Source organism: Eulemur rufifrons, chromosome 29 (assembly GCF_041146395.1).
Source record: "Eulemur rufifrons isolate Redbay chromosome 29, OSU_ERuf_1, whole genome shotgun sequence".
NCBI classification, from domain to species: Eukaryota; Metazoa; Chordata; class Mammalia; order Primates; family Lemuridae; genus Eulemur; species Eulemur rufifrons.
In genome coordinates this window covers 14,586,175-14,602,860 of record NC_091011.1, presented here as the reverse complement: position 1 = coordinate 14,602,860, position 16,686 = coordinate 14,586,175, and the positions used below count along the sequence as shown (strand labels likewise).

General features: G+C 40.6%; 1 protein-coding gene across 4 annotated transcripts in view; it reads left to right on the top strand.

Moving 5' to 3' along the window:
* SUGCT (succinyl-CoA:glutarate-CoA transferase) overlaps positions 1-16,686 on the top strand; it is a 676,753-nt gene that overhangs the window by 537,372 nt on the left and 122,695 nt on the right. The window lies entirely within an intron of this gene.

The following is a 16,686-nucleotide window of genomic DNA, read 5'->3' as shown; positions in this document are numbered from 1 at the left end:
GTGGTGGGGAGAAATAGATAGAATGTGTATTACATGTGTCTTCTCTATGGGCAATGGGCAGTGATTGTTGCCAGGGTCCAGTTGACCATGGTTGTTTTGGATAGAGTTTCCCTGGAGAGCTCAGCACAGGTGAAGCTCTATATTTATTCACAGCATCCCCTAAGAATGTGTTTTTTGAGTCCTCTCCCCCTGCAAGCTTCTCCTCTCTTCCTCTACACATAATCAAATTTCTTTGTAGACTGGAAGAATTGGAGGTGCAATCTTGTAGAATAGGTTTCCTAAAAAGTGATAAACTCCTTCCACAATGTGGAAAAGGAAATCCCCTAAAATTTAATCACTTGTCCAAGTTCAGACTGATCAGTGATTTTAAGAGAATTCCATTCTTGATTTTAAGAGCTAGCAATAAAGCAAATATTTTTCCTCTTTCTTAGTACAAGGGTAACTGATACTCGGGTTTCATACTTACAATCCCAGGTGACCAGAGGTGGGCATAGACACAAGAGCTTCTCAAACAGAAACACGGGCTATCTCTGCTTCTTCATGCATTGTTCTAAATTTGGGGGCCAAGGATCAGAAGTTACAGACCACTGTTTTAATTGTTGTGAGCAGACATCAAATACTAGCAACATGTGATTCCTATACTCTATAATCCTCCAGTCTATTTGGGGTGACAGAGCTCTAAAATAGCTAAAGGTGCACAGAAAGCAGTGTGTGCTTATGCATAGAGCATGGCCTAAGTGTAGGAGCAGCTGATGTGTCCAGAGGAGTACAGTGAGTGCTCCTTTCTGGAACATGGATGAGAATCGGGAAGAAAAAAAATGAAACTTACCAGGAGTCAACAAGGATGTCCAAAAGCTCATGCTAGAAAAAAGTGGAACCTCACACATTCTTATTGGGAATCTCTTAGCTTAGATGTGGTGCCATAATATGGGCTAACGGGATTCCCATCACTCTGGAAAAATACAATCTGGGTTTTTAATTTGGAAAAATTGGTTTTGAGATTAGGGGCTACTGCTTGCTGGCTTTGTGATCTTGGGAAAGTTGTTGATGTCCCCGAGTTCCCTTTTCCTCATCTGTAAATGGAGATAGCAGTATCTGCCCCACAAGGCTATCGTGAGGATCAACAGGGCTAATGTATGAGAGGATGCAGATGACAACAGCAGATACTGGCACAGGGGCTCTTACCTCAATATGCCATTACCCAGTTGCAGTGGACTAGAAGCACCACAGTACAAGGGAGATGGGGATGAAAAGAGCAAGGAGTTCCAGCTAACAGGTGACCACTAGGGTAGAGGTTGCTTAGCATGACAGGGATCATCCACTGTCAGAATAAATGACCAGGCCTGACTCAACATGAGGGTATCATTATATTACAGCTCAGCACAGGGTGGTCTGTCCAAGAATGACTTTTCCCAACCAGCTCCTGAATAGCTGAGAACTTGGCATCTTAGCAGGTTTCATCTTTTTTCTATTGAATGTAATAATTATAGCAATGATGACAACTAACTCAGCTAATACAATGTTCCTAATACATCCTAAGGATTTTACATTGTACTAACTCATTTAACCACAAAACAACTCATTGAGGAAGGGGCTACTATTACCCCATTTCACAGATGGTAAAGCTGACTTTAAAGATAACTTTCTCCAAGTCGCAGTCATCAAATAGTGCAGCTCTGATTTAGACCAAGCAGTCTGGCTCCCGCGTCCACACTTTCAACTACTGTGTAAATGACATATTAAGACTTCTGAACCCTCATTTGTCAGATATGTTGAAAACTTCTGAATATCTGCCTTTAAATTTTCTATTTTTAGACATTCAGAAATTTTCTATTTTTGTGGTTAAATTTAATAACCCTTTTTTTTTAAAAAAAAGAGTTCTTCCTTGCCCATACCAAGTTCAGCTATTTTTTTTTACCTCATTCTATTTCTTTTATGCTTTCCTTTACATTTTATTTAGACTTTTTATTTTTGAGATAATTATAGGGTGGCAGGAAGTTACAAAAATCATATGGAGAAGTCCTGTGTATGCTTCCCCCAGCTTCCCCCAATGGTTTGTGTTTTATATAAATATAGTATAATATCAAAATCAGAAAATTGACATTGGTACAATGTGTGTGTATCGTTTCGTACCATTTTATCATGTGATTATTTCTATAATGACCACTGCAATCAAGACACAAAATTATTTGATTACTACAGAGATCTTCCTTATTTTTATTAAAAATTTCTGAGCAACAGTGAGACCCCATCTCTACAAAAAATAGAAAAATTAGCTGAGATGGTGACATGTACCTGTAGTCCCAGCTACTAAGGAGGCTGAGGCAGGAGGATCACTTGAGCCCAGGAGTTTGAGGTTGCTGTGAGCCACGATGACACCACTGCATTCTACCCATCATGACAGAGTGAGACTCTGTCTCAAAAAAAAAAAAAAAAAAGGCCAGGCATGGTGGCTCATGCCTGTAATCCTAGCACTCTGGGAGCCCGAGGCTTGTAGATTGTTTGAGCTCAGGAGTTCAAGACCAGCCTGAGCAAGAGCGAGACCCTGTCTCTACTAAAAATAGAAAGAAATTATATGGACAACTAAAAATATATAGAGAAAAAATTAGCCAGGAATGGTGGTGCATGCCTGTAGTCCCAGCTACTCAGGAGGCTGAGGCAGGAGAATTGCTTGAGCCCAGGAGTTTGAGGTTGCTGTGAGCTAGGCTGACGCCACGGCACTCACTCTAGCCTGGGCAACAGAGTGAGACTCTGTCTCAAAAAAAAAGAAAAAAAAAAGAAAGAAAGAAAAAAATATTGGATCAACTGGAATTTATTTTGTTGTTATTGAGAAGTAAAGAATCTATTTTCGAATTTCTGATTTTCTCAGCACCATTTGTTTTAAAAATCACTATTTTAACACTAATTAGAAATTCCACCCTTTTCTGCCAGCACTACACTATCACAAATCCCAGATCTCTCAGACCTCAGAGCCATTGATCTTCTACATTGCATCCTAAAATTTGGGTCATGGCAGAAGGCGTATTTGATTTTTTATGCCATCAGAAACAATGGAGCTTAAATCAAGGTCTTGGATGGCTTAATTGTGCTGCTGGTGTGAAATTATTACCTTGTTCCTTGATATTTATTCCTTTGTCTCACTAGGACAACAGGAAAGACTGTACCATCTGCCACACTGGTCTGTGGTGGCACATCTCAGAAACTAGAGGGGACAGGTGTGGTACAAGGGGAATGAGTTCACACCTGCAAAACTCCACCTTCCATCACCTTTCTTAATTTCCTTAATTTTTCTTTGTTAAATGAGAAACATTATATCTGCCTCAGAGAGCTGTGATTTCTATTAGGATTAAATGAGATCATATCTATCTGTAAATGTATCACTTAGGAAGAGCTCCACATTGTCTAGGATTTCTATCATCATTATAATTCCTAATAACATAATATTACCTTTTTGCTATGACAAATATATTTTTATTTATTTATATTGCTGTATGTCTTTAATCATGATGGTATTTCTTATTCCTTCTTGAAAAGTCAGCATGATAGAGTCCTATTAGAATTGAGGAAGTGTGGTCATTGTCAGGTTGGAGCATGAAGTTCATGATCAATAAGTGGGAACATCCTCTTTCCTGTCAGGACGGTGTTTCTCATGGCAGCAGTTCCTTCAGCTGGCAGTAACATCCATTCAGTAGCTTTTTAGCGGCTACTGTGGAATAGGGACCACTAGCCTTGTTCCCAGCGCCACTTCCAGTGAGCAGCTACCTCTAGAGACCTTGCCGAGTCTGGCTCTAGAGGAAACCACAGCATTGCCACGGGTCTTTTTCAAGGCAGCTTTGTGTGATCGCTTTATGTTTAGGAGGCTAGGCTGTATAACTGCCTCACTCTTCCTTCTCTTTTGGGCACAGTCCCCAGACTCTCACTTAGCTGAGGATGAGCAGTGCTGCTCCTTAAAGGCATTCTCACGAAGACTGTGGTCATGACACAGTACCGATAACCAGAGAACTGCTAACCTCATCATCCATCCTTGGAACACAAGAGCACCTCTGTGTTAGCACGTCCCGACAGCTGCCCTGGGTATCTTATAATTGCTCCAGTTCTAACTGTTTGAACTGAACTCTAATAGTGACTCAGATTACATGAATTTACACCTAACACTAAAAGAAGAACCTGCCTTTAAATGAGAGGTATAGATGTGAATTTCTAGTGTGAGCTAAGAAAAGGCTGCAAAAGCTACTATTTTTTAAAAAAGAAGGGACAGTTTGGGAAAAAGAGAACGTTTCTTTGGTTTCTTTGCTTCGTCCTCACTTTGTTTTGGGAGATGTCCTGTATGAGTGTATATGCATGTTTTGCTTCTAAGTTGTCACCATAAAACACAAGAATGATGCTGTGATTATCATTCCTAAAGAGGCACTCCTGCAGGAAATTGGGCTGCAAGAGAGGAAGAGTGTGTGTTTCCCTGAAGGAAGTGCTTGTAGAAAGCTAAATCTGGGAAACAAATCATGGAAAATGTATAAATAGACTTCTGGCCCTTTGCATTTGAGTGGTGAGATAGTACCTTTGGTCCAAAGGAAAGCAATTTCTTTTAGACATAATCCTTAAGGCATGTGAAATATTCAGGTTTAATTTTAAAACCAGCACCCTCATTCTTCCCATAACCACTTTCCCTAAACCACCCTGACCACAGGCACATACACCACAGCCACCAACATCGGGAAACTTACAAATGGGAAAATTGAATTTCACTTAGAAAAGGAGTATTAGGAATCTCCATGGATTTAAGCCTTAAATATTTTTTTAAGTAAGTTCTGGTGGGTTTTTGTTTCTTTCCAAAGAATTGACTTCTTATGTTAAACTTTGTTTGTATCATCAATCATAAGTGAAATCTTTTTTCCCAATAAACAATAAACAGGATATTTTATTGGGGGCAAAAATGAATGAGAGATTTTTAGTTGTTAGCATAAATGATAGAAAACATCTTTTGTTATGATATTGTTTAATAACATATTTATATACTTGAAATAAAATGAAATGGAAACAAATTCTTCCTTAGCTTCAGAGAACAGTATGTGGTCTTGATGACACTTCCCAGCTCTCCACAGTACCACATAAAGTGACAGGAAGCACGGAGGTGTTTCATGAAATATGTTAGTATGAATGTCAACATTAGGCACCAGAACTGAAACACTTACTGAGCACTTTGTGCTGTAGTGATGTTCTGTACCTTCCTCAGCCTGAGATGTCTGAGACTCAACACCTCTGTAAATCCTTCCTTCCCACCCAAGGCTGTGATGGAGCAAGGAGGGAAGGCGTGTTGCGTTGAGTGCATAGAACGTGCACACCCTGCAGAGCCACTCGGAGCTCTCATTGGATCAGGAAGAAAGTGAGTAGATCAGTAAACTTTCCTGGAAACCATTAGTGTTCATCGCATTCTCACCTGGTCTACTGCTCTGTTCTCTTATCTGTGGTCCCTGATTCTCTTGTCCCACCTACCTAAGCCAAACCGTGCCACCACCTGCTCACAGCCCTCTGCCGGCTTCTCACAGTGACTGATGAGCCGCTGTGAGATCAGGACCTGGCTGCCTCCCACACTCTTCTCCTGCCACTGACTCCCCCCATCACATAGGCCTCCTTGCTGTTTGGCTGCCTCGGGGCCTTTACACTTGCTGCTGCTTCTGTCTAGAGCACTCTAGATCTCCCCAAGGCTTTCCTTCCTGAGTTTGCTTGTTCAAATGTCACGTCCTCACTGTGCTCCCCACCCGCCCACCTCCAGTTATCATTCTCTATCCCTTTTCCCTGCTTTATTCTTGTCCCGAGTATTTCTCTCCTGTGTCAGACTAAATGTATTCATCTGTTTATTACTATCCGTCTCAGCAAGATGGAAATTCCCTGAGGGCAGAGCCTTTGCCTGCAGAGTTGAGCATAGAGGCCCCAGTGCCTGGAATGCAGGGGAGCAAGGAGCATTTGTTAAATGAAATATTTTATGGTAGTAAGGTTGAATACCAGCCTCCTTGGGACTTCTTGTCCTTTCTCCTTATATAGTTGAACACAAAACTGTACAATAAGTATCTCTTATTCACCACCAGGAATTATGGTGACATAAATTATAGAACTGGAAGGGTCAATAGAGAGTATGTGATCTATCAGTTTTCGACCTTTATTTTTACAGCGCCAGAGCACACTGTGTTGTTTGATACACTTTTGGGAAAACTTCTTTAGGTAGTCCCTTATTTGTTCTCTCTCCTCCACCAGACAATAACCACCCCCACCCATTATTGCTCTAAGAAAAGTACTGTAATTATTTGTAATCATTACAACTATTAATCATGTCTTAGTCTAGCTGCCTAGAAGCAGACCTGAGACAAGGATTTGGGTGCACAGGGAGTAGACTTTAGGGAAAATCTGTAAGAAAGTGAAGAGAGCAAGACAGGAAAGGAGGAGGATCTACAAGGATGTGGTCTAGGCAAAGTCTACCCTTGGCCTGATCCACAGGGCTCACAGGGCAGAGCCATCCTGCCCTTCCAGGGGTCCAGGATAAAGTGCCCTATGTCACTGGGAATAGGGTTGGAGGGTGAGAGGTAGGGGACTTTCTGGGCATCTCTCCTTGTTCTGCCAGCCAAGGAGAAGTTACTAGAGAAAGACTCAGGTGTGAACACTCAGCTGTTTTACTCAAATCAGCCAGGGGATGAGTGCACTGGCTGGTCACGGGGGTCTCAATGGGTGACACCAATAGCTTCTAGTACAGAAGGTTTCTCAGTAATGTTTACTCACTGTAGGTCGCAGCAGTAGTACTCAAATTTCAGTGTGCATCAGAATCACTTGGAGGGTTGCTTAAAATGCATACTTACCGTGGTCCTCACTCCCAGAATTTCGGACAGAGTAGATCTGGGTTGAAGCTCAGAGATTTATGACACGGAGTTCCCAGGTACTGCTGATGCCAGTCAGGGGTTGGGGATGAACTTTGAGAACCACTGAGTCACCACGTGCTGAAGATTGCCCCAAAGACTTTCTCAGACAAAAGAAACACAAATCTTACTCCAAATGGTATTGGAAGTATGGAAGTAACATACATCTTTATTGAAACTTTCTGGAAAAGGGGCAGGGCTGCATGTACACTACAGCGCCCTTAGCAAACTCCCTAAGAAATCATTCTTAGATGTTGCCCTCTCTTCCAAGTTTCACTCTTCACTGTTATAACCACATCTCCCTCTGGGTTCTAAAGCATTCACTGCATGTTAGCTATGAGGTGGGTCACCTATTTCTCTCCCATTCCAGAAAATGTTTTAGAATGTAAGACATTTCTATAACCTTGAATTTGCTTTTACTTACAGAGAAACAAGCCGTTTGTAAATTTTTGTTCTACATATATTAGGAACAGATTATTTGTGATCCATCTTACAGTTTATGGAAATAATACAGATGCAATCCCAGCCTATGTTTTATAGGCAGTAAGAGGCACCAAGGGATGTAAAGCTTTTAATGTTTTACCCCAGAGACCTTATCTTTGAAGTTTTCCTCTACCCTTTTCTCCTTCATCCTTATTCCTCTTGATCTTGATAATGGGGTGGTTTTAGGTATTAAGGGATGTGTGTGTGTGTGTGTGTGTGTGTGTGTGAGATTTCTAAAATCATACCTAAACAAAAAGGAATGAGGAAAATTTTATAATCACATTAAGAACTAGTCCAGGAAAAACAGAGATGGTACAACTAGATAATTTTATTTGAATGGAGAGTCTAGCAAATAATTATCCACTTATTGAAATATCAGCCTCAGGGTTCATCAGAGGTTTTATTATTGTTTGATTTTCCCGTCCTCCGCCCCCAGAACTTAATTTAAGAAAATCTTTCAGGAGTTTTTGTTTGAAAAGATGCCATCAAAAAAAAAAAAAAAGAAAAAAAAGAAGAAGAAGAAAGGAAGGAAAGAAGGAAAGAAGGAAGAAACCTCAAGGTTTGCCTGTAGTTCTTCTGTGTTTGGAGTGTGGAATGCAGCCGTCAAGGTGCTAGAAGCTCAGTTACTGCCAGAGGAATGGGGTAAAGGCAGGAATAGCGAGTGCTGTGCGGTTGCCCAAGTAGGTTGACGTTCACTTAGGTTGGATCACTGGTTAGCAAGGTCAGTGAAACTTCTACGTCAGAGATTAGCAGTCCCAAATGCCTACCAAGGCCAGGCAGTAGGCAAAGGCCAATGGGCCTGAGAAACTGAGAGCCAGGATCACTGCAGTGCCCTAGACAAGGCACCTTCCTCTTCACACGTAGGGGAACTCACACCGAGTCCCCGGGGCTAAAAGAGAAACTGGAAATCAGGGTTTTGTCCTGAAATGTTATAGTGTAGCCACTAGTTTGCAAGCTCTGTGTTAAACACTGCCATACCCATCCCTCTTTCCTATCCAGTCCCCCTCACCAAGCTCCTGTTCCCTATTCTTTTGAAACCTGAACGCCTCTGCGCTCAGATTTCGCTGCCTCCTGTGGAATCTTACCACTAATTCTTTGAACCACTCATTGAATTTATATTATTTTGTGAGTTCTGTTTTTATCTGAACTTGAAACCATTGTTAAAATGTTTCTGTGTTGCCCCACTAGATCATAGGTTTGTGAACTCTTTGAGCAAAGTGTCCAGTCTCCTATGTCTTTGGGTTCCTGGGCAGCGTCGCTGGCCCACACCCAGGTAGCACCTACAGCGTGATAGAGGCTTTTGTGTCCTCACTCGCAGTCAGTCCTTACCGTGGCCCGAAGATGAGGAAACCAAGGCTCAGGCCAGGCTGACTTACAAGGTGGCCCAGTCCTAAGGGATGGGGCCGGCACTGGAAGCTGACTTTGACTTTGTGGCCCTTTACTGTGCAGAGACTACAGCATCTTTGCCTGGTAAGTAGGGATTTTAAATGATGGATCAATGATTGAATATTCAAATTATTATATACAGATTGCTAGACATTCATCTTATAACTTTTAGGAATGCTATTTGTTATAGGGGCAATACCAACAGAGCAGCCGGGAGGTGAGGTCGGATAAAGAATCTAACCTACCTCCTTTTAACCACAAGTAATTTCATAAGAACAGATTCAGCTGTATTTTCTAGCCAAATAAAGCATATTGTGTTTCATCAAGACAGAGCTGGAAAGCAACATATATCTCACATTATATATTGCACATAGTTGATTTTTTTCACCATAATTTGTTGTAGGGTATTGCAGAAGCCTCCCAAAGCATAATGCAGTATGGGAGGAAAACTGCCAGTTGCCCCTGTAGAGAAAAAGAGAGTTTAGGATCATATAAAACTTGGATTGAGTAGGCAACTCTTGCTTCTATAGACATACTGTGCATGTAAAATGGAAGTATATTTGTTTCTTTTCTTGTATTTATTAGAACTACCAATTATATGCTATCATATAGAAAGGGGTATTGAATCCAACATTTCAGTATGTAGCCTTTGAATGTGGCTCAGAGAAGGATGGAGTCTCCCGCGTGCGGTGGCAGGTCCCCTGAGGGACCGCTGGCGTATGCAGGTGTCACATCTCCCTAGGGTTAAACTTAGGGAGCAGACTTCAGAGGTGCTGCCATGAATTCATTCTTTTGAAACCCTTAGGTTTTCCTGCCTCTGAATCTTGGGGAGATCCCATAACTCTTTTAGTGACCTAATAATAAAATGTGTCTCACATCACTTTTAGTCACAAGATGTGTCTAAAATGTAATTTGTATGTCAACACAGTGAAATAATAAAAATCTCTGAACCTATTTTAGAATGAAAGATCCTATTTTTTCCCAGCATGGCCCACTTCAATTCAGAAGCCTGCAGTGGAGGGTGGAGGAGGGGTGTGTGGTTGGCTTCCGTCCCATTGCCTCACCTGTCCCTTGTCCTGCACCCCTTACCTCGCATACCTGCCAGGGGAGGGACCCAGCAGAGTGGACTTCTTACGGGCAGGAGAAGTCTCACCTGACTGGCGTTGGGTGGGCTGGTGTAGACCTTCGCTGGAGTGGAGGCTGTCACAAGCTGACTCTTCGCAGTGTGCTTTTGTGGATCACTGTGGAAGGTTCCCACTCAGAAAGTCCCACATCAGGTTCCTTGGCTCAGACAGAGCCTGTCCTATGCTTGGCCTGCTAGCACTCCCTCAGCCCCTTCTGAATCCTGTAGGTATGATAAACCTCCGTCTTTTTTTAGTTGTCTTGTGCCAGCCTCTCTGATTAAGCTGGGGGTGGGGGGGAGAAGGAAGCGGTTCTTCCCACCTGCGTGGCCAGGGGTGTTATTGTAATAAATGCCACCATAGTCCAACAACTTCATACCCCTGAGGTAGGTGTTAAGGGTTACAAAACCAGTTTTCACCACTGCCTTGCAAGTCCTGCACAGGTGGTCTAGAACCACAGCCACCTATTTATTCTGTGTTTAACCTTTGGGCCTTCACCAAAATAGAGGTGGGCGTAATATCCTGGAGCACAGGCAAATCCTGCTCCGCACTTAGGCGTCCAGCCACGGTCACTTTGAGTATTTGTCTGGGAAGTGTCAGTTGGATGTAGAATTGTTCAAATTATTTATTCTATTTCTTTCCAGCCTCCACCTTCTTCACTGCTCCTCTCCCCCACCCCTCCGCCACACCATGCTTTATATTTTGCTTTATTTTTTCATCCCCCTTTTGGAAAGGAGACATTTTGCCCACTTTTGGGGACATCATTAGGCATCTACCTTCCATTTGCCATGTAGAAAACTACCTGAAGTTGTTAAATTAAGAAACATTTTAAACTTTATGTCACTTTCCATGGTGACATTCATTAGTTAATATTAATTATTGAAAACAAAACAAAAAAGAAACAAAAGGAACATAACTATTCACCCTCCAAAAAAAAAAAAAAAAAAATTCAAAAGATCCCCTGAGATGTGTCATACCCTGAGTTAAGTGTCTCTAAAAATGGAGAGCTATGGTTCTGCTGCAGTTTCTGTTTAATCTCCTAGTTTTGCCTGAAGCCATGAAGTCGACCTCACAGCAGAGCCTCTCTCCAGCCCCTCCTCCCCAAATGAAAACCATGTGCTTATGTGGGTTTTCTTTGTTTTTCTTTTTAAAGTTCCTCTTTATTATTTAATGAAACTATTTAGTAATGCACAGGTCTTAAATAATAGGGTTCACACTGGCTGTTATCAATTAAGTCTTAAGTTGCATTAACACAAACACTTGTTCTCAGAAGTGAATTTAACTCTGGACATGTTTAAGGCAGATTGTAACACCCTGGAGAAGCTAGAACCTCTTTGAATGTTTGCAGGTCAAACTATACGATACCTGAAAATAATATGTATATGAAACACTTAATACTTGCACATCTCCTACCCATCTTTTTCTCCTTCCATGAAGGCAATTAATTAATCAGTCTAAACTCCCAACCATGGGTAGGGTCACTTCTGACCCTGGTTTAATGGTAGAAAAATCTAATTCACACTGAAGTTCTATCACATTCCACCAATCCAGATGCAAATCACAGGTCTGTACAATAAGTGAGTTGTGGTGTTCCTGCCTTCCTCTTGCTAGGAGTTAAGGTTGTTTAAAAAAGAATTACAAAGGTGTGGCTTGGATTATAAAAAATCATACTTTCTATTCCACTGAAACAGAATTTAAAAAAAATAAAATCTCTCCTTTATTCTTAAAATAGACCAACTTAGTTCAGATAGGTCATTCTTGATATCTGTCCATTCCAGTTATGCAACAAGTAATGAGCACTCTATGGTCAGAGCAGCAAACACAGTAGAGTTGTTCATGGGGGGTGGGAAGGGGACATTTTGCTGCTGTGACTTCATCTGCACAGTTGTGAAACATCTCGCCTGCCTTTGCTGCCTTCTTATATAGCCCCCTCTCCTCTTCCCTGGCATCCCCTTGTCCTTCCCTTCAGGAACCCAGTGTCTATGACGGCACAATGAAAGGAATGTCACCCGTGGCGTGCTCCATCCATCAACTCTCCTTATTTTCCACAAAACAAACAACAAAGCTCAACTCTCATCTCCAGCAAGGCTGCTCTCACTAAGAAAGCAAATGAACCAAAGTAATTTATAGTTGAATGTAATTGGCTCTCCCCTGAACTCCAATTTTGCATATATATTAATATCTGATTTCAAGCTGGGCACATATCCAGCTGGATATATTCACCTACAGCAGCTCAAACCCAACATACCTAGGACTGAGTTTACCTCTGCTCCTCTTCTGTGTTTTCTATCTCCATGGATGGGCACACACATTCTACCAGGAATACAAGCTGCAAGAGAGATAATCAGCCCAGACCTCTCCTTGTCCTTACCTCCAGATTCAATCAGTTCCCAAGTCCTAATTCCACCTCCTCACTATATTTTCTGACTCCTTTTCAGTTTCCCCAGACTTGTCTTTTGACACCCTCACTCTAGTCTCCTGCTATATGCTTGTGAAGCTGTCCCAGTCCCCATACCCCTAACTCTGCATGAGCCCTGGGATCCTTCACAGGCCTCTTCCTCGTGGTTTTCTGCCTTCCCCCCACTTCCTCCTGGACCACTGTTCTCTTCTTTGTTCTCCTATTGCGCCCCCAGTGTACATCCGTGAAATAAGGTTTGGATTTTGTAGCACTTGTTATTGACTTATCCTTCTTTCTCACTGCCTGGTGTTCTGAGGTCAGAAACATTTTTCTATTCATCTGCTGGCCATTAGTATTTGGCACAGAGGAGCCACTATTCAGTGTTGTTAGTTGGGTGCCTCAACTGGACTCAGGCATTATAAAAGATAAACTCGAGAGCTCAGTTGATGAGCTGGGTGGGGGTCATGTCCTCGACTTTAACATATTGCTGCACCCTGGTGGAATTTTGCTGAGTATTGAAGTAGGAAGACTTTCCAGGACAGTCCTCCCTGCTTCTGGATTCCAGAGGGCTAGAAGAATGGCCATCAGCAATGAGGAACACTAGCTTTTGGTTTTCTGGGTCTTAGTATATATAATGTGACTGAGCAGTGACAAATCAGGAAACTCAAATGGCTGATTGGCATTTAACCCCTAAAACTTTAATCTCTTCAGAGACTCTAAGCTTTGACGTCAAAACCTTAACTCATGCCAAAGTCTACATTTGTTGCTACAAATTTAATTAATCTATCAATGGATAGCTATTAAATGTTTTGTTTAAGACACTGAAATAATAGGAATGAGTAATGTTTAAACAGAATAAGCTTTAAATATGAGAACACAAAAAGAATTATTCAATAAATATTATTAAAATAATTGGCTAGTCATTTGTGAAAAAAGTAATTTTTGAGACTACTTTTATTAAATATTTAAATGTAACATAAAATAACAGGAGAAAGCCTAGGTAAGTATTTACTGTATAAAATTAGAGAAATCATGACCATGACAGCCAATGAAGACACCATTTGACTATATAAAAACTAAAAACCTCTGTGTATCTATTAAATACAGCCACAATATATAAAGGCAAATACTATATTTTATAGAATTTAAGATATCAATTGTATGATGCAACACTGTTTTATAAGTATCAATAAGAAAGAAAAAAATGCCACCAGTTAAACTACAGTATGCCATCAGTTATAAAATGTAACTTGATTTCAGAGACATTAAATGTGTAGGAAAAATGTGCCTCTTGTAATCAATAAAGTATAGTAGCAAAGTAGGAAAAAAATAATAATATGATAGAAAAATATCTTCTACTCACCTCTAGCAGGAATGTAATTTGTTACAATCTTTCTGGATGCAATTTAGCAGTTATGTACCACAATTATTAAGACATGCATCCTTTTGACCCAGAAATTTTACTTCTTGGAATTTAGGCTGAGGAAATGATCAAGAATGTGTAGAAAGATTAAGCTACATATTTGTTCATTGCCATAATATTTATAAAACCAAAACATTGGAAATGATTTAAATGTGCAGAAATCAGTGATTTGTTAAATAAATGATAGCATATCCATGTCAGGGCACTATCTTCAGTATTTAAAAATAATGCTGTAAATGAAGAGTAATTGCATGAAAAGATCTTCACTGCATGTTTTGGTTCCAAGAAAATATCTATAGACATAGTTATAGATACATAAACGTGAATATACTGAGAAAAAATCTGGAACTAACTTTATATTAGAAGTGGTTACTGAGCGTGGCACATAATGTGAATTTTATTTTCTTCTTGTTCTTTAAATATTTTAGTTTTCTTAGAAATATAATAGCACAATAATGGAAAGTTATTTTCTATTTAAAACAAAAGATACACTTTTTTTTTTTTTATTGTAGAGCAATGGGGAAGCAACAGTCTTTTTAATAAACGGTATTGTGTCAATTAGATTCCGAATGAAAAAGAAATTAATTCTTAACCAATTCCTCACACCATACATAATAATCCATTTCAGGTGAAGCATAGATCAGTTCAAATGGTCAAACAATAAAGCTTATATAGATACTTGACACACAGTAAGGGGATAATATAAGTGAGAATGTTTGTAATAAAAATAGGAACTATGCCCTTGATTTTGGTTATTTGTGTAAAATCATATTTTGTGCAAAGTAATGAGCATTCTAGTATAAAAACTAGTTTCTTTCATTTTATTGCTACTTTGATTAATAACAAGTCAGTTTCCTTTTTGTGTCTCACCTGTGTGTGAAGACTCTAATCCCTGCAACCAAATCCAACAAAACCTTGTCAAAAATTTCAGAAACAATTTTTGAGAAGTAACCAGGCACTTAAAAATGAAAAAGTATGCAGTGTAAGCTGACCTTGGGTGTCACATTTTAACATCTGTTTTTCATGTTGTGATACTTATTTGAGATTTGGTATTATTAAGTAATAAGGAAAATATCTTACTGTTACCATAGGTAACAGGGCAGTAACTTGAGGCTGATGGATTGGCATGCTTTGTCTACATAATGTAATTCAAATAAAGTCATAACATTTTGGCTATAGCTTTCATCTGTCAAGCATTTATATATTTTTTTTCTCTGATAAATGAACTGCTAGGCTTTCTGAATGGTTAATAATAGTCCAATAAAAAGGGAGAAAACCAGCTTTTGACCTTCCATTTAAAATTGCTATCAGCAGTTTGGAGATTTAGGTATAGATATAAACATTTTAAAGTGACTCTGCAGTGACATTTTTTGTTTTTTCAATGAAAGAACTTTGAATATCTTAACTCAGCAGTCCCCAACCTTCTTGGCACAATTTTTCCAAGGAGTGGTGGGGGGCTGGGGGATGGTTTTGGGATGATTCAAGTGCATTACTTTTATTGTGCAGTCAAACCGCTCTGCTAATGATAATCTATTTGCAGCTGCTCCCCAGTGCTAGCATCACTGCCTCAGCTCCACCTGAGGTCATCAGGCATTAGATTCTTATAAGGAGTGGGCAACCTACATCCCTCGCATGCGCAGTTTAGAGTAGGGTTTGCACTCCTGTGAGAATCTAATGTTGCCACTGATCTGACAGGAGGCAGTGCTTATGTGGTGATGTGAGCAATGGGGAGCAGCTGTAAATACAAATGAAGCTTCGTTTGCTTGCTGGCCACTCACCTCCTGCTGTACAGCCTGGTTCCTAATAGGCCACAGACTGGTGCCGGTCTGCGGCCCGAGGGTTAGGGACCACAGTCTTAAATAATACTTACTGAAATGGATTCTACATACTTGTGCCCAAACCAGCATCTGCACTATTGCCACAAACTCTGAGAACAAATTCGTATGATATCAGAGGTGATAAAATGTTTATTTATAGTCTTTCTTTCCACAGAGTATATAATATAAAGTTTAAAGCAACAGATTTGAAAGTAGATCACTTTGAAAAAGTAGTTGAATGCAGTTTCTTAAGCAATCAAGGCTTTGGAGATTTCCTATGCAACATTCCTAAAATGCAAATTTCATCATGTTGTATGTTTAAATTTTGTAGCATCTCTTCATTGTTCCTAGGATAAATTCCAATGCCCCTGACGTAGCTTACAAAGCCATATGTGATCTGGCACCTGCCAAGCACCCGAGGCTCATCTTTCCCTGTGGACCATTTTCTATCCTTCAGGGCATTGACTGTACCATACTTTCTGGCATATGGGCCTTTGCACATGCTATTCTTTCGGAAACGGTCTCGCCCTTCTTTTCTCTTTCCTGTTCCTCAGTCCTCTATATCCCAATCTATTTCCTGTTGTGTTCGAGGCTCTTTGCTTCATCTCTAATTTATTATTATTATCCTTTAACTCTGCTGCTATTCTAGCTGTGTGGTGCCTGGTGTCTGCATTGTGTCGGCTTCTCCACTCCTGACTCTGATCCTCAGGAACTTTCTGTTCAGCTTGTTATTCCCACATCGGAGTCTTTGGCAATATACCCAGCTGAAGCCAGCCCTGAAGAGTCAGGGGACCTTAAATGTGTGGGACCTTTGCAAGCCACCAACTCAAGAACAGCAAAGCTGAAAACTGGGTCAGGCAAAAGGCTGTCAAAGCCCATGACAGAAAACTCAAAAGTCGAATGGGGTTCCAAAGTGGGTCCACACAGAGGGTGAATTGGGGTAAACGTGAGACTCTGATGGACAAGGTGATGTGAGAGGTGATAAAGCCAGCTGAAATCAAGAGGTGCAAAGACTGGAGCCAGAACACAGCAAGCTCAGATGGCACGTTGCTTAGTACCCAGAGCACACACGATTCTGGTGTGACAATCAAACTTAGATTCTGGTCCCTCCATTGCCAGACCTTAATTTCATGTGATTTTAGAGTCACGTGGCCTC